Consider the following 19,571-nt stretch of genomic DNA (forward strand, 5'->3'; position numbering starts at 1 on the left):
ACATGCCTGGTGTTCTTTTTTACAGTTTGATCTAAGTGATGTAGCAGTTCTGGAAGTTCAAAGTTGTTCTGCTTTAAGTAGGCTGGTCTGGTACGTTCTTATCTTTGGAACCTGGACTCTCCTCTCTGGTTGTTGATATCAGAACCAGTGAATGATCAAATGATCGACCACTGAAGAGTTTCAGGACTCTGCAGAGCCTCAGTTTGTGTTCCTCAGTGAAGTCTTCAGGCTGTAGAACCAGCAGGAACACATGAGGTCCAGGATCAGAGACACTCACACAGTTTGTCACATGTTCTGTCAGTTTCTCTTCAGAGATGTTGGGATGCAGCAGATCTGGGGTGTTGATGAGAACTATTTTTTTCTCCTTCAACCGTCCTCTTTCTCTCAGACAGCGGTCTGGTTCTTCCTCAGTGTTGAACTTAGTCTCTCCCAGTATGAAGTTCCCCACTGAACTCCTCTCAGACCAGCTGTTCCCCAGCAGAACAGTGAAATAGTAAAAAACTACTCAGTTTAGACTTCACCCAAAATGAACAGTATAAAATTTGATTTATAACTAAAAAGGAAGTCAAAGCTTTTTTATGGTGGATTTTAAAGAACATGTCAGCTGTTACCATCTTGAAACTTATAAATTCACCAATGAGCTTAGAAATATTCAAATAAAATAAATAATGTGAGTTTGTCCCCGGCACCTACAAACACTGTAATGCCAGATGTTAATATAGTGTAGACCACCACACCACTGTCTGTGATACAAATTACTTATAACGTTTGTATGTTTTACATTGATTGCTATAAAGCACTTTGTTGACTTATATTGAAAAGTGCTATAAAAAATGCTTTTATTTTTAACAACATGGGTGATTGAAATAAAACACAGATTCAGGTTAGCAAATTAGCCTTGCTTGGATCAGAACTTGTACAGGTTGGTGATTGTGCAGTGGATAAAACACATATCTTCGGTATGGGAGTCTCACGTTTGATTCCAATTGCGACACATCCACCAGTGTCTCCCCGAGCAAGACACTAGCAACTCCAAGTTGGATTTCTGGAAAAAGCATGCAAAGGTCTTCCCAAGGCTTTACCTTGTGTCTATGAAACTGCTTGCAGTTCCTGCCACCAGTGCACCAGTGGAAAGGGTATTTAGTCATGAAGGCCTTATAATGCGCCCTCATCGAGCCAGACTTAGTGCAAAGACACTGTCAAGCTTGATCTTTTTGAAATGTAACCATTCTGTTGCTTAAGACTTTTCTAGTTCTTAGGCCACTGAAAGACACCTAGAAGCCAGAAATGTTTTGTGGCCCATACCTAGATTAACAAGGATTAGGATTTTTTTATTTTATTATATTCATTTATATACATTTTGTTCTTAACAAGTTACATGCCATAAGTTTCTTCACATTCACACTAAAAATGTTGATGTTGAATGTTGTCATAACGAAGTGCACTGTAGTATGTTAAAAGTTTTGTGGATAGTATATTTCACATCATTTGTTTGCAATAGTGTTTTGCATTTAGCTACAATGTGATGTTTTGCCACTAAATATGAGTATATCAGTTTTAGTGCTGTGAGGTATAGCATTTTCTATATTTGGTCTTATGGCCCCATAGAGCCAGCACAATAGGAGCCAAGGCTTTTCATTATAATTCAGCGACAGACAAGGGAGTCATTTTTCTTCAGAACCTCAATTTTTGGTCTGTAATGTACTATATGTTCATGCTACAAGGCAAAATACAGATATTAACTTAAAAATAAAACTTTTTTTTTTAACAGTTTTTGTCATGTGTAGGATGGCATGTGTCATAGCCTGTTTACACTGATTATATACCACAATCAAAGCTGATAATAGTTAAGGAGTCATATTAACACATTAAATACTTTGAATTCCTTATATATGGCTAAGCAGCCTGGATGCTGTAGGTGATGCAACACTTATTATAATCGCAAGAGACATGAGACTTGACTTGAACTCTAACTCAGAGACTAGACCCGTTTTTGACTCTGTTTTACTTTGCCCTGCTTTAGTGTCTTTGGAGACCCTGCTCTGCTCTTGTGTCGCTCTGTCACAGAGGACGCCTGGCTGAAGATTTCCCCACCACAGACTCACTTCTGTGTCAGCCCTGTTACCTGCCTTGCCTGGCCTCGAACTTACCTGCCACCCCTCGCCACACCGGAGGAACCTTACCCCCAGCATCAAGCCTATGTCTGTGTTCAATAAACTGTGTGAATATCCTCCTGAGCTGTGGTCTTGTCTGCATCTGGGTTCTGAGCCATGAAATCCCTGACAAAATGATGGTGTGACATCTCATCTCTGTGATGAGACAATTCTCTTTAAGTGAAATGGTTTGTGATACGTTCCTTTTTTCATGTAACATGAATCTGCTCAGTCTGGGGGCTAGTTCTGTTTGTGTCAGTAGGAGAATTGGCCAGAACACTAATTAAGGCCAAATCCTCCAGAGCATGAATTAAAGAGTTGAGAGACTAATGCTGTTTAATTCTTCTCTTTGCAGTAACACATGTACAGGTGTCCAATTTTGTGCACATTATGAACTTCACAAGTTAGAACATGCTGCAAGCTGATGAACTGCATTATATTACGCAAGTGTTCATGTTATTTTGTCCACTCCTCTACGGTTGTGGTCAAAAGTTTTGAGAATGACACATACATTTTTACACAGTCTGCTGATGGCAATTTGTACACCAGAATGTTATGTAGAGTGATCAGATAAATTGCAATTAATTGAAAAGTCCCTCCTTTCAATAAAAATGAACGTGGCGACATCACGGGCGAGTTCAGCGGCAACAAAACGTAGCATAATGGGGTTTTTTTCAACAGAAACGGTGGTTCCCTGAACATCCTGCTGTGTACACAAGCGCAGTGAATTTTCCTGCCTTTTTACAGTTTTTCTCAATTGTTTACACACAAATTCTGGTACTTGAGACCACGACATGTAACTCATTCACCAACCCCCTGAACCAATTCTGCTAAACTACAAGCACAATTCCTGCTTTACACTCAAATTGCAGTTCTAAAACACACTTTTTTCAAAACACTACACACAATTCTCTGCTTTTTGCACAAGTTTCATGCAGAAAATATCTTGTTTTCACAAGGAACACACTGCCGATCAAATATGCACACTGACTCATCACAAGGGCAAACACCCGTCACACAGTTTTCCAACTAGCAGTCAGAGCTTTAGCATAAAAGGGCAACAGGTGAGCTCTTCAATGGAGCGATGGATGCCAACATTGGAAACAGAGGCAGAGCCAGAGGAGTGAGAGGACGAGGACCAGGACGAGGACCAGGACCAGGACCAGGACTGTAATCTCTGATGAGATCTGAGCCACTTTGGTTGATCATGTGGTCAACCATGGTCTAACAATGAGGGAGGCTGGGCAAAGAGTACAGCCAAATCTGAGCAGGTACACTGTAGCATCCATCATCCGGACTTTCCAAAATGAGAATAGGTAAGAAATCTACTCTCACTAGCAAATTGCAGTACTGCATATCAATACAGTACTCAATGAGTACAGTAGTACAGTATTGCCTGTGGACTGTTCTGTAGGACTGTAAAAATACTGTAAAGTATGTTTCAAGTATTTAGGAAATGTATACCTACTTTGTATTTACAGTATTTTACTATTTGTTTTGCAGAACTGAAAGATTACCAACACAAGGTGGTCGGGAACGTCGTCTGTCTCCTGAACAGGAAACTGAAATCATAAACATGGTCCTAGAAAACAACGCCATAACATTACAGCAAATACAAAGAAACATAATAGAAAGCAATGACATATTTCCAAATATTGATAGGGTAAGCTTATCAACACTGGACCGTGTCTTGCGCAGAAATCATCTCAGGATGAAGCAGGTCTACAGGGTGCCATTTGAACGCACCTTGCCATAAGTGATAGCTAAGTGGCTCGGGGAACAAAACGGCAAACTTTCGGGTCCATAGCCAGGAAACTCCCCAGACCTTAATCCCATTGAGAACTTGTGGTCAATCTCCTAGAGGCGGGTGGAAAAAAAAAAATTCTGACAAACTTCGAGAATTGATTATGCAAGAATGAGCTGCCATCAGTCAGGATGTGGCCCAGAAGTTAGAGAAGGGCCAACACTGAAAATATTTACTCTTTGTATAAACTGAATGCGGTGGTGATGGCTCATAGATAAGATGCTTGCCTTTGGTGTGGGAGACCTGGGTTCAATTCCCACTGTGAAACATCTACCATTGTGGCCCTGAGTAAGACACTTAACCCCTAGTTGCTCCAGAGGCGTGCGACCTCTGACATGTATAGCAATTGTAAGTTGCTTTGGATAAAAGTGTCAGCTGAATGTAATTGTCAATAAAATCCTTTGACACTTATGAAATGCTTGTGATTATATACTGCAGTAACATCTGACAAAAATATCTACAAACACAGAATGAGCAAACTTTGTGAAAAACAATCCTTGTGTCGTTTTTAAAACTTTTGACCACGACTGTACAATCAGAATCACTATCTTTCAGTTGATGCTGAAATGCTCTGCACCTGTCCTCTGTGTTTACAGCCTTGTGTCTAGCGGGTGGAGCTTGAACATCAGCTTCAGTGTAAGTCAACACATCCCTCAGACGCTCAAACCAGTGTAACGTTATAACTAAATTAAACTGTAAGGTTACATGATCAACAATAAACCTGTAACCTCTTTCCAGCCAATAATTAACGTAATGGCAGCCAGCGGGACGTAAATAATTACCTTAATCGAGCACCGCAAGTTTGGCAAGTAAACAAACGCTCATTCATCTTTTCATAACGAACGGCAGTCGGAGTTAACCTACCGTAGATCGTAGCTAAAGCAAGAAGCAAGCTAACGTTAGATGGCCAGTGCTGAGCTAAACATGTTAACTAACCTCAGGTTACTAATCTATTTTGCGTTCAGCGCTTCTTTGTTTGGGTCTTGTTGTATGAAGTTTTAAAGCCAAAGTTTATGATAAATGGGGGAGCAGCTGCCGGTGTTTGTTTTCCTCTCTCATGTGCGGCCGCGCGCAGCAGATGCTACGTGTTACGTAGGCAGGTTATAGGTAACGGGGGGAGGAAATAACGGCAAGCTCAAATAAACATTGTTCACTAGTCCCGCACCTCGAATCCGAGTCGAGTCTGAAGTCTTTTGAGGACGAGTCTCATGTTGAGTCTGAAGTCACTGTGTGCGACTTTAGTCGCACTCGGGTCCGAGTCTCAAACTCGAGTTCTCTGACCGTTAATAGATAAGTTTATTCTCATGTTCAGACACATTTACAGCCTTTTCTTTTTTTATTCTCATATTTTGAAACACATCTGAACATGTTATGATTCTTTACTTTCATGTTAACTATTTTGACTCATGATTCAGCACAAAATTCAGCTGGTGAAATTCCTAATTACCAAAATTAGAAAACTTCTGTAACTACCAAAACTCAAACAGTGCATGATTTATGGTCTATTAGTCCATTTTACTGTGGGAGTCTACATTTGACATCAGTAGTTGGAAATTAATGATAGGATGACACTCCAGTGAGTGTCAGCTGTTCATTTCAGATTGGGATCCAGAGCTTGTCATCATCACAGTAGATTCACCTTCTGTTGATCAACACAATAATAATCTGTGTTAGATCAAATGTGTGAAATCTTATTTTTAAATTTGAAACAGCAAGAAACACAAGAAGAAATCACGTCTGTTATACTACATATAGGGTGGAGACAATGGGCCTTCATGTAAAATGGAGCTTAAACATTTTACAGTCAGTCACAGTTAATGATGTAACATTGTTGCTACAACACTACTTCACGTGTAACAATAGTTTTGATTGGTGGGCGGGGCAGAGTGTTACATGAAGTGTTACATGAGAAATCATAAGGTGAGTCAACTTGACAGTAAGTTTACTCCTCACTAATAAGGGTGATGAAGCAATTATACGTAGTACTCTTTCAGATAAAAAAGTTGATATTAGCAAAACTTAAACAATCTTTTTAAAATTACTTTACACACAAAATAGACACAAAGACACCAATGTGCAGAAACACACACCCAAACAACAAGAATGCATTTTTCAATGAAATATTTGTTCATCTTTGAATTTCTTGAAATGTATTTACATGCAATAATGTCAGTTTACTGCTAAAGTGACTGTGTTGTTCTCTCTTTACATTTAACCTGAACAGCTGGACCATTTTACCCTCAGGGAACCTGCTGACACTAAAACTTTCCTTAATCTAAAACCATTAGATTTAAAAACAAGACAAAAACAAATAAATATATACATTTTTTAAAAACATGCCACTTTATAAAAATATCATCAGATCTCATGCATAGCTTATGGTCTGACTCTACCCTGTTAAATCATATGAAATAAGTTGTTGATTGACCGCTGAGGAGGGCATGTCTCAGTCTCTGTCGCTGTCGTGCCCTGAAAAATTCCCCAGGCAACCTCAAGAAGTGTTTCATTGTTCCAATATTTTTTTAGTATCTTGGTATTTCAGGGCGCAGCTGCAACAGCAGCGGCCAAACTGAGATGGGAGGGGTTGCCACTGCTTAAATGCTGAGGCTGGTGTCTTAGAGACTAATCATGACTGGACAGGCAAAGAGGACACATGGAGGGACCAGTACCAGGTAAGAGGGGGGAAAAATACATGTGTGGGTGTATTAGAGTGACTGGCAAGGCAAGTTTATTTGAAGAGCATCTTTAGACAATTCGAAGTGTGGTACATAATGTATTAATAACATGAAAATTTAAATAAATAAATAAATACAAACATTAAAATTAATATTTAAAATAAAATTAATATTTAAAATAAAATATATTATTAAAATAAAATATAAAGACGAGACTTAAAAACAGGACAGAACGGCAAGATGGTTACTGAAGAGTATTTAGGGTTCAGTCAGAGTTTAGAGCCTGGATTTAAAGGTGGTCTACTATCCTCTGGAGGTTTGTTCCAGCTCTGTGCTGCTCAGTAACTAAATGCTGCTTCTCAATGTTTAGTTTTGCACTCTGGGAACAGTCAGCAGCCTGATGGCCAGAGAGGCCCAGAGGGTCAGATGGGAAAAGACAGTCAGAGTCCTAAACGGCTGAGAGATTTATAGACTGGGAATAGATGGTCTTCATTCCAGCCGTCTATATCCATGAATTGTTTTATTCTGCAATGTTGTCTCATTTTCATGTCGCTAATATGAACACAGGGATGCACTTCAGAGTGTGAAAGAATTTTTGATGTAAATCCACTTAGAACATCAGCAGATGAAGATCACAGCAACTGAAAAAATATAGTGTCAAGTGGAGAAATACTTCTATAAAACCGACTGGAAAACTGATGCTTTTCTGTCTTTTGGTCTAAAATAAGATTCTTATTTAGTCAGTTTGTTAGTCAAAGAGTTAGATCTGCTGTAAGGCTGATTAAAGTTACTTCAGTTACCTTATTAAACTAGTCTTTAAGATATGACTTATGACTAATGTCTTCACACTCATAGCTGGACAGACACATGAACACTCCATGGGAAGTGATTCAGGACATGCATCAACACATATTCATGCAATTCTTCAAATGTAACACATACTTTCACTTTCAGGTGTGTGAACTAAATGTTTTAGGAGGGAGGGTTGTTTTATTTGTCTGACAGACATGAAGCCTGTTTAACTGGCTGTGCCTCTATTATTACTATATTTAGTGTTCATATATTTCCTTTATTAGTTTAATTACATGGGTCCACCTTTTACGTGAACTTAATAGATTTTACAGTAAGCTATAAACAAAAGTCAAAAAATATATATACATTGGTCAAGATGATTTTATCCGAACCATACCTGAGGGACCCGTGGGGGGAAAAAAAGGCCACAAGTGTTTACAAACACTACAAACATTACAAATACTTCACATTTTCATTTCAGTTGAAACAGAGTAATATTATGTCATATGTTTAAAACCAAAAATAACACAATATTTCTATTACAGTCTGTTAAACTCCTCAAGTCTCTGCTTCATCACGCAAGAGCAACAGCATACTTACTTCTGGGATCTGGGATTCACAATGGTGGCTATTAACTGAAGTATTTGTTGTTACTATGTCACCTAGCTACCAACAAAACAAACAAGCAGGACTAATGCACTGAAAGTTGTTTTTTTATGTATTTCTACAGATTATGTAAAACTCCAGCAGCACAGAGCAGCTCCACATTCCTGTGTTCCAGCAGTGAGTCATGTTGTACATATTCTTATCTATGCTTCTTGATCTGCAGTACTTCCTTTATATTTACCTACTACTATGTTCATTGTTATGCACCAAGAAGATGTATTTGAAAATCTACTTGACAATCCACCTCATTCTGAGCCACATTGAACTGAATGTTGTTAAGTATTCTGGACCTTTAGTTATTACCATGAGCTCAAAGCAATCAGCAGTGAGTGATGCAACGAGTGTTTAGCTGATATTTTCCCTGGGTTTCGCCTCAAAGGTTACATAAAGGTGGACTTACAAACCTATACCCTTTGTTATGGTAGTGTGCATACTCATTGTATGTCTTGTCAGGAAGTGATCACTTCCTAAGAAGACATAGAAATAAGGGACAAAATCCGCAGTCCCTATTCTGCCTACAAATGCAGGTTCATTGATGTCAGTGTTTTAAAGAGACATGAGCTTCCCAGAAGGCCTCAAGCGCAACCGTTATTTCTGCATATATTTATAATTTTGCTGTATATTTATTTATTCCTGAAATAAATAGTCTAACTTGAAGAAACTTTGAATTTCTTTCTAGTTGTAAATCCGTTTCAGATTGTAAAAGAGATCATGTGACCTGGGATTTACCAGGTGATCATCAACGTCAGAAAAAACAAGAAACTTTCTGCTGACTTGGACCCTGTGAGACCTTCTGGTAAAAGGTAAAAGTGTGATAAATACATTAATGTTTAGAACATTAAGTTGACACTTATTTCTTTTGATGGTGATATCTTTTGCAGGTCTGAAACCTATCATGGAAACCACAAAAAACATTTTAACCAGCTGTAAGTAACCATCATCTACTGTACACAAAATTTACAAGATGAAGTTGTATATATTTAGAGTTCCAAGCAAACCCGTTTTCACTCCCTGACTCCTCACATATGGTCAAGAGCCATCGTCATCAGTTTGTAATGCAGTAATGGATCCCTTTACAGTCATAGTTCAACGCAGTGGGGGAAGCCCTGTAGCGTCAGTTTTTGATGGCAAAGGTGATATACAGAAAAGAGAGAGTAAGAGGTAGTTGGGGTGGATGGAGGGCCTTGTGTCCTGTGTGAAACAAAAAGTCAACATTAAATTTTTTTGTTTAAGTTAGGCAAAGTTACGTAAATTGACATTAGTTAACTTAGGCTGTGCGTTAACTGATGTACGTAGTTATTTTAACCCAAACCATGAGCTTTTCCTAACCTTGACCAAGTAGTTTTGTTGCCTAAACCCAACAAAGTACTTTTTGTGCCTAAACCTAACCAAACTGCTACGTTTCACAACTTTAATAACAAGCCATTTCAAAATGGCGATGGTTCGAAATACTAGCGTTTTACTTTGAAAATCTAATCGGACGTTGCCTATTTATTGTTGCTAACTTTACCGGAAGTTGCATATTTGTTGTGGAGGAAACCTAAACGTCAATAAATGATGCAAAATGGGAACCCAGGGTGTTAAAAAGAGATGCCAGAGGGCCTTGACCAAGCGTCAATATGTGACAAGGAGTCAGAATCTGTTTTCCAAGCCGGAGGGGGCCTGGGAACTCTATTGTAATCGTATTGGTTTTTATTAGGGGTCCAAGCCCGAGGGGGTCTAGGGACCTATTATCATTGTATTGGTATTTATTTTTATTCTTCCGTATGACATAAAAGCAAGGAAAATGCGTTTGGGCTTGGATCTCCGTCGTATGAAGGCATAGATCAAAAACCTTATACGCACGAGTTCGGGGGATTCCCCTGAATCTCGTGCTGTAGGCCACGCCCATTTCCGCCTAGATTGTTTGTTTTTTTTGCAAAATCGCAAAAACTGATTAACCTATTTTAATAAATGAGAGAAAATGTGAGAATTATGAGCTAACAATTTCCTTCTACGAATGCTTAAAAAAAAGGAAGTGATGTTGTATCTTGTACACAGAACGTAGGGCCCTTAAGTGGCAAGGCTTTCTGAGGGCCTGTAAAAAATGTGGTGCAATTAGCCCCTAGGTGGCGCTGTGTAACAGGGAATATCTGTTCCTCTATAACCACAAGACCCATTGACATGAAACATGGACGGCTTGTTCAGGATGGTCTCCTGACACGATGGCGCTGTTATGGCAGATAAAGATGTTTCTTGAAATCATCACAAGTCCGACACCTGCAAATTTTGATGCAATTTGGCCAGGTGTGCTGGCTTGGACCCCTTTCATAACTGCTTGCAGTTCTAGTTTATTTATTGTGTTTTTTTCTTTTATAGGGTTTAAACCAAACACATCACCAGTGGAAACTGCAATGATACAAAGTAAATACAGAGTTTTGCTTCCAGTATACAACATTACTATACTTGTAATATACTTCTAGTTACTTATTACTCATTTTGTTGTTCAGTGGACATTCACTTCAAGGATGGTGCATTTAGTTATGAGTAACACAGCATTACTAGCATTAGTAACTGTAATAATATTACTGTTATTAAGTTACTGGGAAAAGTCACATTATTACAGCAACGTGTTACTTCCCAACACTGTTCTAGACCTGCTCTTTTATGAAAAGCGCTAAGAGATAACTGTTGTTGAACAGAACCACTGGAGCATCATCACATATGTTTGTATTCATATCTTTACACTGGAAATTGCAAACTTCAGCTTGAATTGGCTCCAGCTAAAACTTATGAGTGGAGGTCTTCAGTACTTTGAAACAACAACAGATATTGTCTCCAGTTTGACTTAACATTGAAACATAAGACTGAAATTCTAAATTTCACAACAGTTCTTTGAAGCCAGCTTTGGGCCGCAATTTACATATTTTGTTTGTAAAAGATTGTAAAGCACTGAATAAATAGCCTTTCTATATTACAGCACATGTGCTCAGGATTGTGCTGTTGGGGAAAAGTGAAGAGCTAAAGACAATACTCGGCAACTTCATCATTGGAAAGCAAGGTTTTGATTTCCAGAAACATACCCCGACCAATCAGTGCGTGGCTGTCTATGGAGAGTGGAAAGGAAATAGTTTAAAAGTGGTGAAAACTCCAGACATGTTCAGTCTGTCTGAGGAGGCAGTGAGACAAGAGATGAGAAGCTGTGTGGCTCTTTGTCGTCCTGGACCAAATGTTCTGTTGTTGTTAGTAGAGCCTTCAGATATCGAAGAGAAGAACCAACAAATATTGTTCACAATGAATTTGTTTGGTCATGATGCTTATAAATACTCAATGGTCATCAGCACACATGAAGGAACACAAACAAGTTTCTCTGTCAGACAGCTCCTGAAGAAGTGTGGAGGAAGAAACTACAGCATGTTCAAAAATGACCACCAACTGTTGATGGAGAACATTGAGAAAATTGTGTGTGAAAACCAAGGAACCTTCCTCACCTTCACTGAAGAGACCATCAGACCAAAGTCTGAACATATCAAACCAGCTTTAAACCTGGTTCTGTGTGGGAGGAGAGGAGCAGGGAAGACTTCAGCAGCCAAGGCCATTTTAGGTCAGACAGAGTTTCATTCAGTCTCCAACTCATCAGAGTGTGTTAAACATCAGGGAGAGGTGTGTGGACGTTGGGTTTCCCTGGTGGAGCTGCCTGCCTTGTATGGAAAACCTCAGGAGGCAGTGATGGAGGAATCACTCAGGTGTATCTCCCTCTGTGAACCTGAGGGCGTCCATGTCTTCATCCTGGTCCTACCTGTGGGTCCCCTCACTGATGAAGACAAGGGAGAGTTAAAGACCATCCAGAACACATTCAGCTCTCGAGTCGATGACTTCACCATGATTCTGTTCACTGTGGAGTCAGATCCTGCAGCTCAAAATGCTGTTGATTTTGCAAGAGGGAACCGAGCCATCCAGGAGCTCTGTCAGAGATGTGGAGGAAGATCTTTTGTTCTCAACATCAAGGACAAGCTGCAGATTGTCGAGCTGTTAAATACTGTGGATCACATGAGACCCTACAAGGACAAACTACACGGCTATACAACAAAAACATTTGCATATGCTCAAATAGAAAAAATCATACAACAAGAGAAACGTATCAACATGCAGCAAGCTGAACTGCAGATGCTGAAAAAAGCAACATCACTTGTAAGTATGTTAATGGATTTCCCATGTTGAAACATAATGTCCTTGCTAGAGTCATGAGCGTCTACTGTCAGATAGTGTATGTATTTGTCAATGGGTTTCTTGATTGGTTGCCAAAGATCAAGACATATGAGCAGGCAAACAGCAAAAAAGGAGAGGAAAGAAACACCATCTTAGGAAAGTTGGAATGATGTGAGTAGTGAGAAACTCCTTTTATTAATTTAAGAGGAAGTGATTTTCAATGTGAAGGCAACCTCCTGAAGTATTTTAGTTTAGTCCAAGTAACCTTGTGACCTGAAACCACTGCTGAGCTGTGAGCAATCAGTGTGGGGGGACCGTCCACCCAGTCAAGGAAAGCAACACTGCCGGGAGCAGTGTTGGACGAAGTATTTAGATCCTTTACTTAAGTTAAAGTACCAATACCACACTGTAAAAGTACTCTGTTATAAGTATGTAAGTATCATCAGGAAAATGGATTTAAAATATGAAAAGTGCTGATTATTTTCTCCATAAATTCAGTGATTGTTTGGATTGTAAAGATTCTGCGGTTACAGTTACCCAGAGCTCAAAGTGACACCTTCACAATGCTTGTTCTGTCCAAACTTTAACATTATTAATAAACATTATTGTTATTACAACCATTCAGATAAAAAACAGCAAATCTTCCCATTTGTTAAGCTGAAACCATGAAATGTTTTTGCATGAAAAATGATTTAAACGATCAGAATAGTTGCCAAAACATTTCTGTCAAGTAACTAGTCATTTCAGCTGTACTTGTATGAATTGTTATAAGCTATAATTATAGTTTATAACAAAACATTATTTTTTATAAACTTTATCTGTTTCTGTGTGTAAAAAGTAATATGTAAAGTAACTACTGAAGCTGTCAGAGAAATGCAGTTAAGTAAAAAGTACAATATCTCTGAGATGTGGGGGAGTAAAAGTGGAAAGTAGCATGAAAAGTAAAAATACATCTCATTTGAGCTTAAGTTCAGTACTTAAGTAAATATACTTAATTACTGTCCACCACTGGCACGAAGGGGCCAAACTCTCTTTGCAACAAAAGATTTCTCCAGTACTGTGCCAGGCATGTAAGTGGAACGGACCAGAACTGATTCAAACTGACTTTATTTGTGACAGTTTTATTTAGCATCTTAACACCAGGCCGGATTTGGAGAGGCCCCTGAATCATATTCATCTTATTAAAAAGGGCTCAATGCCAGGGTTTGACAGTTAGTTTAAGAATGTGCATCTTTTGACTCAGTCCAAGTACCCTCATATGTAGAGTATAGTGGACAACAGACAGAAGGGTTAGCATTAGCTGCAGGAACCGATTCTAACCTACAACAACCAGACACTACGCCACCATGCTTCTCCACAATGCACTCTTCCACCGAATGAGCTACCACTAGCTACCCTCCAGGCAGTTAATGGACATAAAGTTGTTACTGTGATGTAGAGACAGAGCTCAGTTAAAACTTTATGGATGAAAGATACTTTTGTTACAGATTAATAACTCACCACTCTGAAACTCTTGCTCCAGTCCATGTTGCCAAGCTGGTTCGGCAACATATGCAGCTGAACCGAAGCTGATTGGCTAGTAGTCCTTAACTAGGAACTGCACATGTGCAACTCCCAACAAAGATCATTAAGAGACAAGGTGTATCACGCCATAGCTAAAACGAAGCTTCAACACAGGGTGAAAAGAGGAACTGCAGCAATGTGCATGACACAAATATGGTGTTTTTTGAAAATGAAACCATGTATACCTGTTCTGGTACAACCTCTAAATAAGATTATGAACCTGAAAATGAGCATAATACCACCTCTTTAAGTGAGTTCCAAACTGACACAAACAGATCTTGACCATGCATATGTGAAAACATTTTTTTGTACCACCGGTGCTGTGACATTGTAAAATTAGTAACTCCAAGTCGTCTTATTCCACAGGTGATGATGAGGAGCAGAGCCCAGAGAGTCTCAAGATTGTGCTGATAGGGAAGACTGGCTGTGGAAAGAGCTCTACAGGAAACACCATTCTAGGAAGAGACGAGTTTAAAGCTGAATTGTACCAAAAATCAGTCACCAAACTTTGTCAGAAAGCACAGAGTGAAGTGGACGGTCGTCCAGTCGTTGTGGTCGACACTCCTGGTCTGTTTGACAATAGTTTGACCCATGAAGAGGTTCATGAGGAGATGGTGAAATGCATCAGTCTTCTGGCTCCAGGACCACATGTCTTCCTGTTGGTGTTACACGTTGGCAGATTTACACCAGAGGAGAAGGAGACATTAAAACTCATCAAGGAAGGCTTTGGGAAGAATGCTGAAAAGTTCACCATCATTCTTTTAACTGGAGGAGATAAACTAAAGCGTGAGAAAGTGTCCATTGAGGAATACATTGAAAAGGGATGCGATTCCTTTAAGAAGCTGATCTCTGACTGTGGAGGAAGATACTATGTGTTTGATAACTATGATGAAGAAAACTACACCCAAGTCAGTGAGCTGATAACCAAGATTGACACCATGGTGAAGGAAAATGGAGGCAGCTGCTACACCAATGAGATGCTGCAAGAGGCCGAGGCTGCTATAAAGAAAGAAATGGAGAGAATCCTGAAGGAGAAGGAAGAAGAGATGAAGAGAGAGGGAGGAGCTTCAAAGAAAACATGAGGAAGAAATGCAAGAGGTGAAAAGAAGAATTCAAAAAGATAAAGCAGAAATTGAAAAGGAGAGAAAACTGAGGGATAAACAACTCGAGGACTACATCAGCAAGGAACTTGACAGAAGAAGGAAAGAACAAGAAAGAAGAGAAGAGGAAGAGAGGTGTCGGAAAATACAGGAAGAATCACAGCGACAGGAGTGGAAACAAAAGCTTGAAATGTTGGAGTTAAAAACTAAACATGAATTTGAATCAAAGGAAAGCATTGACAAAAAGCTGAGGCAGAGTAGAGAAGAAATGAAAGAAAAACAAGAGGCTTGGGAAAGAGAACGAAAAGAGTGGTGGGAGAAAAGAAATAAGGAAAATGAGCTGAGGCAACTGGAAGAACACACAATAATTAAAAAGCTTCAAGAAGAAATTGAGCAGCAAAAGAAGAATATGAAAAGAACAGAAAAGAAGAGGACAGAATCAGAAGAGAACAGGAGGAAAGAGAGAGAAAGGAGCTGGAGAGAAACTATGAAATACGCCTGATGCATATAAAGGAGAAAGTTGAAGAGGAAGCCAGAAAGAACGCTGAGGAATTCAATACATTTGGAGAGAAATGCGCAATGGAGTTTAAAGAGTGTGAAGAAGAAATGAAGAAAAAACATCAAAGAGAAATCAACAACTTAGTGAAGTGTTTCACCAAAAAAAGAGGAAGTACTAAAAAGCTGAGTGACTTACTGAAGAAACACGAGCAAGAAATTAACAGTCTGGAAAATGAGGAGGAAAAGAAAAATATTCATCAAAAACATGAAAATGAAATAAGTGACTTGATACAGAAACTTCTGAAAGAAGTCAACAATCCACCCAAGTGTAGCATTTCATAAGGCATTTTGGTTTTTATCCATTAAGGTTTAGCTAAAAAGTGATCAAATATATAAATCTCTCCCTTTTGGTACAGATATTGTTGAGTGCATAGTCAAGTTAATTTCATTTCTACAGGCCAATGTCAAAAACTTTACAATCTGTCTAGCGTACAGTGAGTGACCATAACAATTAACAGTACTGATGGTTATGTTAGCAGTTATCTAACTAGTGAAACTGCACTAACCATGCTTTACACTGTCTAAAAAGAGACTTTAGAACATGGAGGAGGATTTAACTGAAGCCTTTTTGCTCCTTTAGTTTGTGAAAATAACCAAACAGTGGATATACAGGTTTGCTTCTAGTATGTTTGTTTTGTTGATATTTTATGTACTCAGTGTCTGCAGAAGTAACTTGATTAGTAATAATGTGGTCAAAGTGACTGTAAAAATTTGTTTAAAACCATAAGATGGAGAAAATAAAACAGGTACATGACCACAGATAATTATTGGGGTTTAAGGCTGATATGAAATCCAGAAAATCCATAATAATCATCCCTCATAGGTGGTAATTAAGAGTTATAACAAACGTGTGTTAAAAGGCAGGACACGTTACAGTTCAATATTATATTTTCTGATCAAATCCAGTAGTGACAATAAACTTTTCTTCTTTGGATAGACCAATATATATCATTGGTTAGACATATCAGAAGCGTTGAACTTGATCTTCTCTGTTTCATCGTTTTCTCTCTTCAAATTTATTATAGGATTCTCATTAGGATAAACCATCTCATTAGGATAAACCATCTCATTAGGATAAACCATCTCGTTTTTGAGGGAAAAGAGTAGAACAGTGACAAAAAAAACAACTAAAAGGACATTTATACATTTGTCCGTGTACAGACAGACAACAGACAAATACACACACACACAGAACCACCAATACAGAGCAACAACAACAACAACAACAAGAACAAGAACAGGAAAATAAAAAAAACACAAAACAAAACAACAATAATTACAATTATACTAATTACAGAAATATAAAGAACTTTACAACCACTAGATGGTCAAACTGGCCAATAATACTTATGAAATTGTATGTACGTGGATCACAAAATAATAATAAATTTAATTTTAGTATAGGACACAATGTGTCAGCATCATTCATTGCATGAGAAGTCAATCACAAGGTAAGAAGAAAGGGTATGCCTATACATCCCAAATGAAGCAATGGATCTAATATCAGAAGGTAGGTTATTCCAATCCAAAGGGGCTTTAAACATAAAAGCTCTTTTGCCAACTGATTTTTTAGCTCGAGGGATAGAAAAATAAAGTTGAGCAGAGTGCCTCAATTGATAATTTGAAGTAATAGGAACAAGATACTGTTGTAAATAAGAAGGGTAATTGAAATGAATACACTTGAATATAAGTTGAAGCCAGTGAATTTGTCTTCTTATGTTTAGAGATGGTCATTTAAGAGCATCGTACATTGCATAAAAAAGGGACATCTAAGGACAAATCTGCACATATTGTTAAGTTTTTCATCACAATAGTCAAAAAAGAATAACTTTTTATAACTTTAAGCAGAAGAGTACAGTCAGAACAAGTTATAATACAATAATCGGGTTTGGATTTGAGATTCTGTCTGGTACCAAAATCATAAGAAATTATTTGTTTTGTTAACAATAGTTTATTGTAAAAATGCCAATCTTGTAAGATTTTGAAATCATACTGAAGACGCTTGGATTTGTGAAAGATCAGGTTTAGATGTATATAAGACAGTGTCATCGGCATAAAGTTGAGCACAACAGTTATTGAAAATTGATGGTAAGTTATTAACGTAGATAAAAAAAACAAGTGGTCCCAAAGTTGAGCCCTGGGGCACACCTCTCGTTGAATCAACAAATTAGATTTATTCCCATGTGGGATGACACATTGCTTTCTATTAGATATGAACTAAACCACAGGACTGCATTTTCAAAAAGGATGGAGTTTATCTAAAAGTAAATAGTGATCAACAAAGTCAAAAGCTTTAGTCTAGTCAATAAATAGTGCACCTGTAAGTTCACCATTATCTGCAGCAGAGAACACACCATGAATTTAAGAAGGGCGGTAGATGTAGAGCGGTTAGACCTAAAGCCAGACTGAAATGGTGATAAGATATTGTTGGCACTAAGGTAATGTGAGAGTTGATTATAAATACATTTTTCAAACACTTTGGCAATAACATATAATAGATATGGGTCTATAATTGTTAAGATCTAATGCATCTCCTCCTTTATGTAGTTTTCTGTAAAGTGTATAGTATACGGTAGATACAGTGTAGTAAGAAGTCAACAAACGTGTGAGTGTCAGATAAAATGGACGATTTATAACTGGTGACATCACGATGAATCTTTAATCCCATGTTCTGTATTTGATTTGCTTTCTTTGTTTGTGCTTCTAAAATGTGAATAAAGTGTTTCCCTGTAGTTCAGTGTGGACTGTTGTTAATACAATGTGAATATCAAGTGATGAAACAGAACAGAGCTCACAGGTTTGGTTGATAACCAAGTGCAGTACAGAGAACGACCTATTGTTCAACGCCACCAAAACCACGGAGCTGATTATTGATTTCAGGAAGTAGGAAATAAAGACACACACTCCTGTCTACATCAGTGGAGCTGAGAAGGAGCAGGTGAACAGTTTCATGTTCCTGGGAATCAGCATTGCAGAGAAACTTATATGGTCATCTCACATCCCCACACTGGTGAAGAAAGCTCAGAAATGACATATATATATATTTCTTGACGAAGTTTAAGAAGGCCAAATTCCCATGCCAAGTTCAGTTTTTAAAGAGAAGCATTAGAAAGCATCCTGACTGAAATCCAGGGATGTTTCTAGGTTCTTTAAAGAAATATTTCATGTTTTCACCTGTCAATTTTTCAAACATTTTTTCTGCACCAATTTAATAAAATAATTTACCTCTAACCCTGGCAGCCCTCCCTCCTCTGCTTCACCTCGACCCTGGTCCGGTCCCAGGTCTGTGCATGGCTCTGTAGTGCAGTCCTCATCAGAGACAACAATGCTGTCATCGTGGAAGCTCTTACATGTGAAACAACGTGATGGTAACGGAAAAATATGTATGAACGTTTTTTTAGCTTTGCCGAATGCTACCACAGCTATCTGTTGCTAACAGTTCGCTAGCCAGCTCGTTACTGAATTAACCTCCCCATTATTAACATGCTAGCTTGATAATGAGTAACATAATGATATTTTATCAGGGTTTATCAGGGAGGGGGGTGGGAGTTTCTCTGCAGGAACCCTTCAAAAGCTGCTACCTTTAAGGAAGTCTTTTCAAGTAACAGTTTACAGTTTGTAGTGTTGGTGGTTTTTGCATTACCTTGAAAGATTTTTCTAATATGTTGTCAACAGAAACTGATATAAATGGGGTGAACAAAATTTAAGAGACACTATAGCTTCATGAATTATCTTTCTGGAATAGCATATTCTGCAGCTTTTACTAATCTTTGAAATCGTTAACCATTTTTTCACTAGCCAGATCATTAGAACTGGTTATTAGGCTTAGTCTTATACAATTATAAATTGTACGCACATTACAGTATTACACTAATGGAATTTATAATTTTATTATCCTTTACTACCAGCATCGTTTAGGAGCATATGATTAAACAAAAATACATGGAGTTGAAGGTGTTTTTTCCCAGGCTCTGAGGCTTTCCTGCAGTCTTCTTCTCAGGCTGCAGGGACAAATATCCACCAATTAGAGCTTCATCATAGCGGAGAGATGAAACACTGGGTGAAAAAGATT

The 19,571-nt window shown here is 38.3% G+C and overlaps 1 protein-coding gene and 1 long non-coding RNA gene across 2 annotated transcripts in view; both read left to right on the plus strand.

Moving 5' to 3' along the window:
• LOC119891582 (actin-3-like) overlaps window positions 1-19,571 on the plus strand; it is a 45,448-nt gene that overhangs the window by 10,747 nt on the left and 15,130 nt on the right. The window lies entirely within an intron of this gene.
• On the plus strand, window positions 6,582-9,481 carry LOC119891628. The gene is made up of 4 exons (XR_005442472.1): window positions 6,582-6,629; window positions 8,155-8,207; window positions 8,770-8,893; window positions 8,972-9,481. It is a non-coding gene; the product is annotated as an uncharacterized LOC119891628 (long non-coding RNA).

The sequence above is a fragment of the Micropterus salmoides genome, unplaced genomic scaffold (genome assembly GCF_014851395.1).
Source record: "Micropterus salmoides isolate LMB-PRFRI ecotype aquatic unplaced genomic scaffold, ASM1485139v1 Ms_hic_scaffold_7, whole genome shotgun sequence".
NCBI lineage: Eukaryota > Metazoa > Chordata > Actinopteri > Centrarchiformes > Centrarchidae > Micropterus > Micropterus salmoides.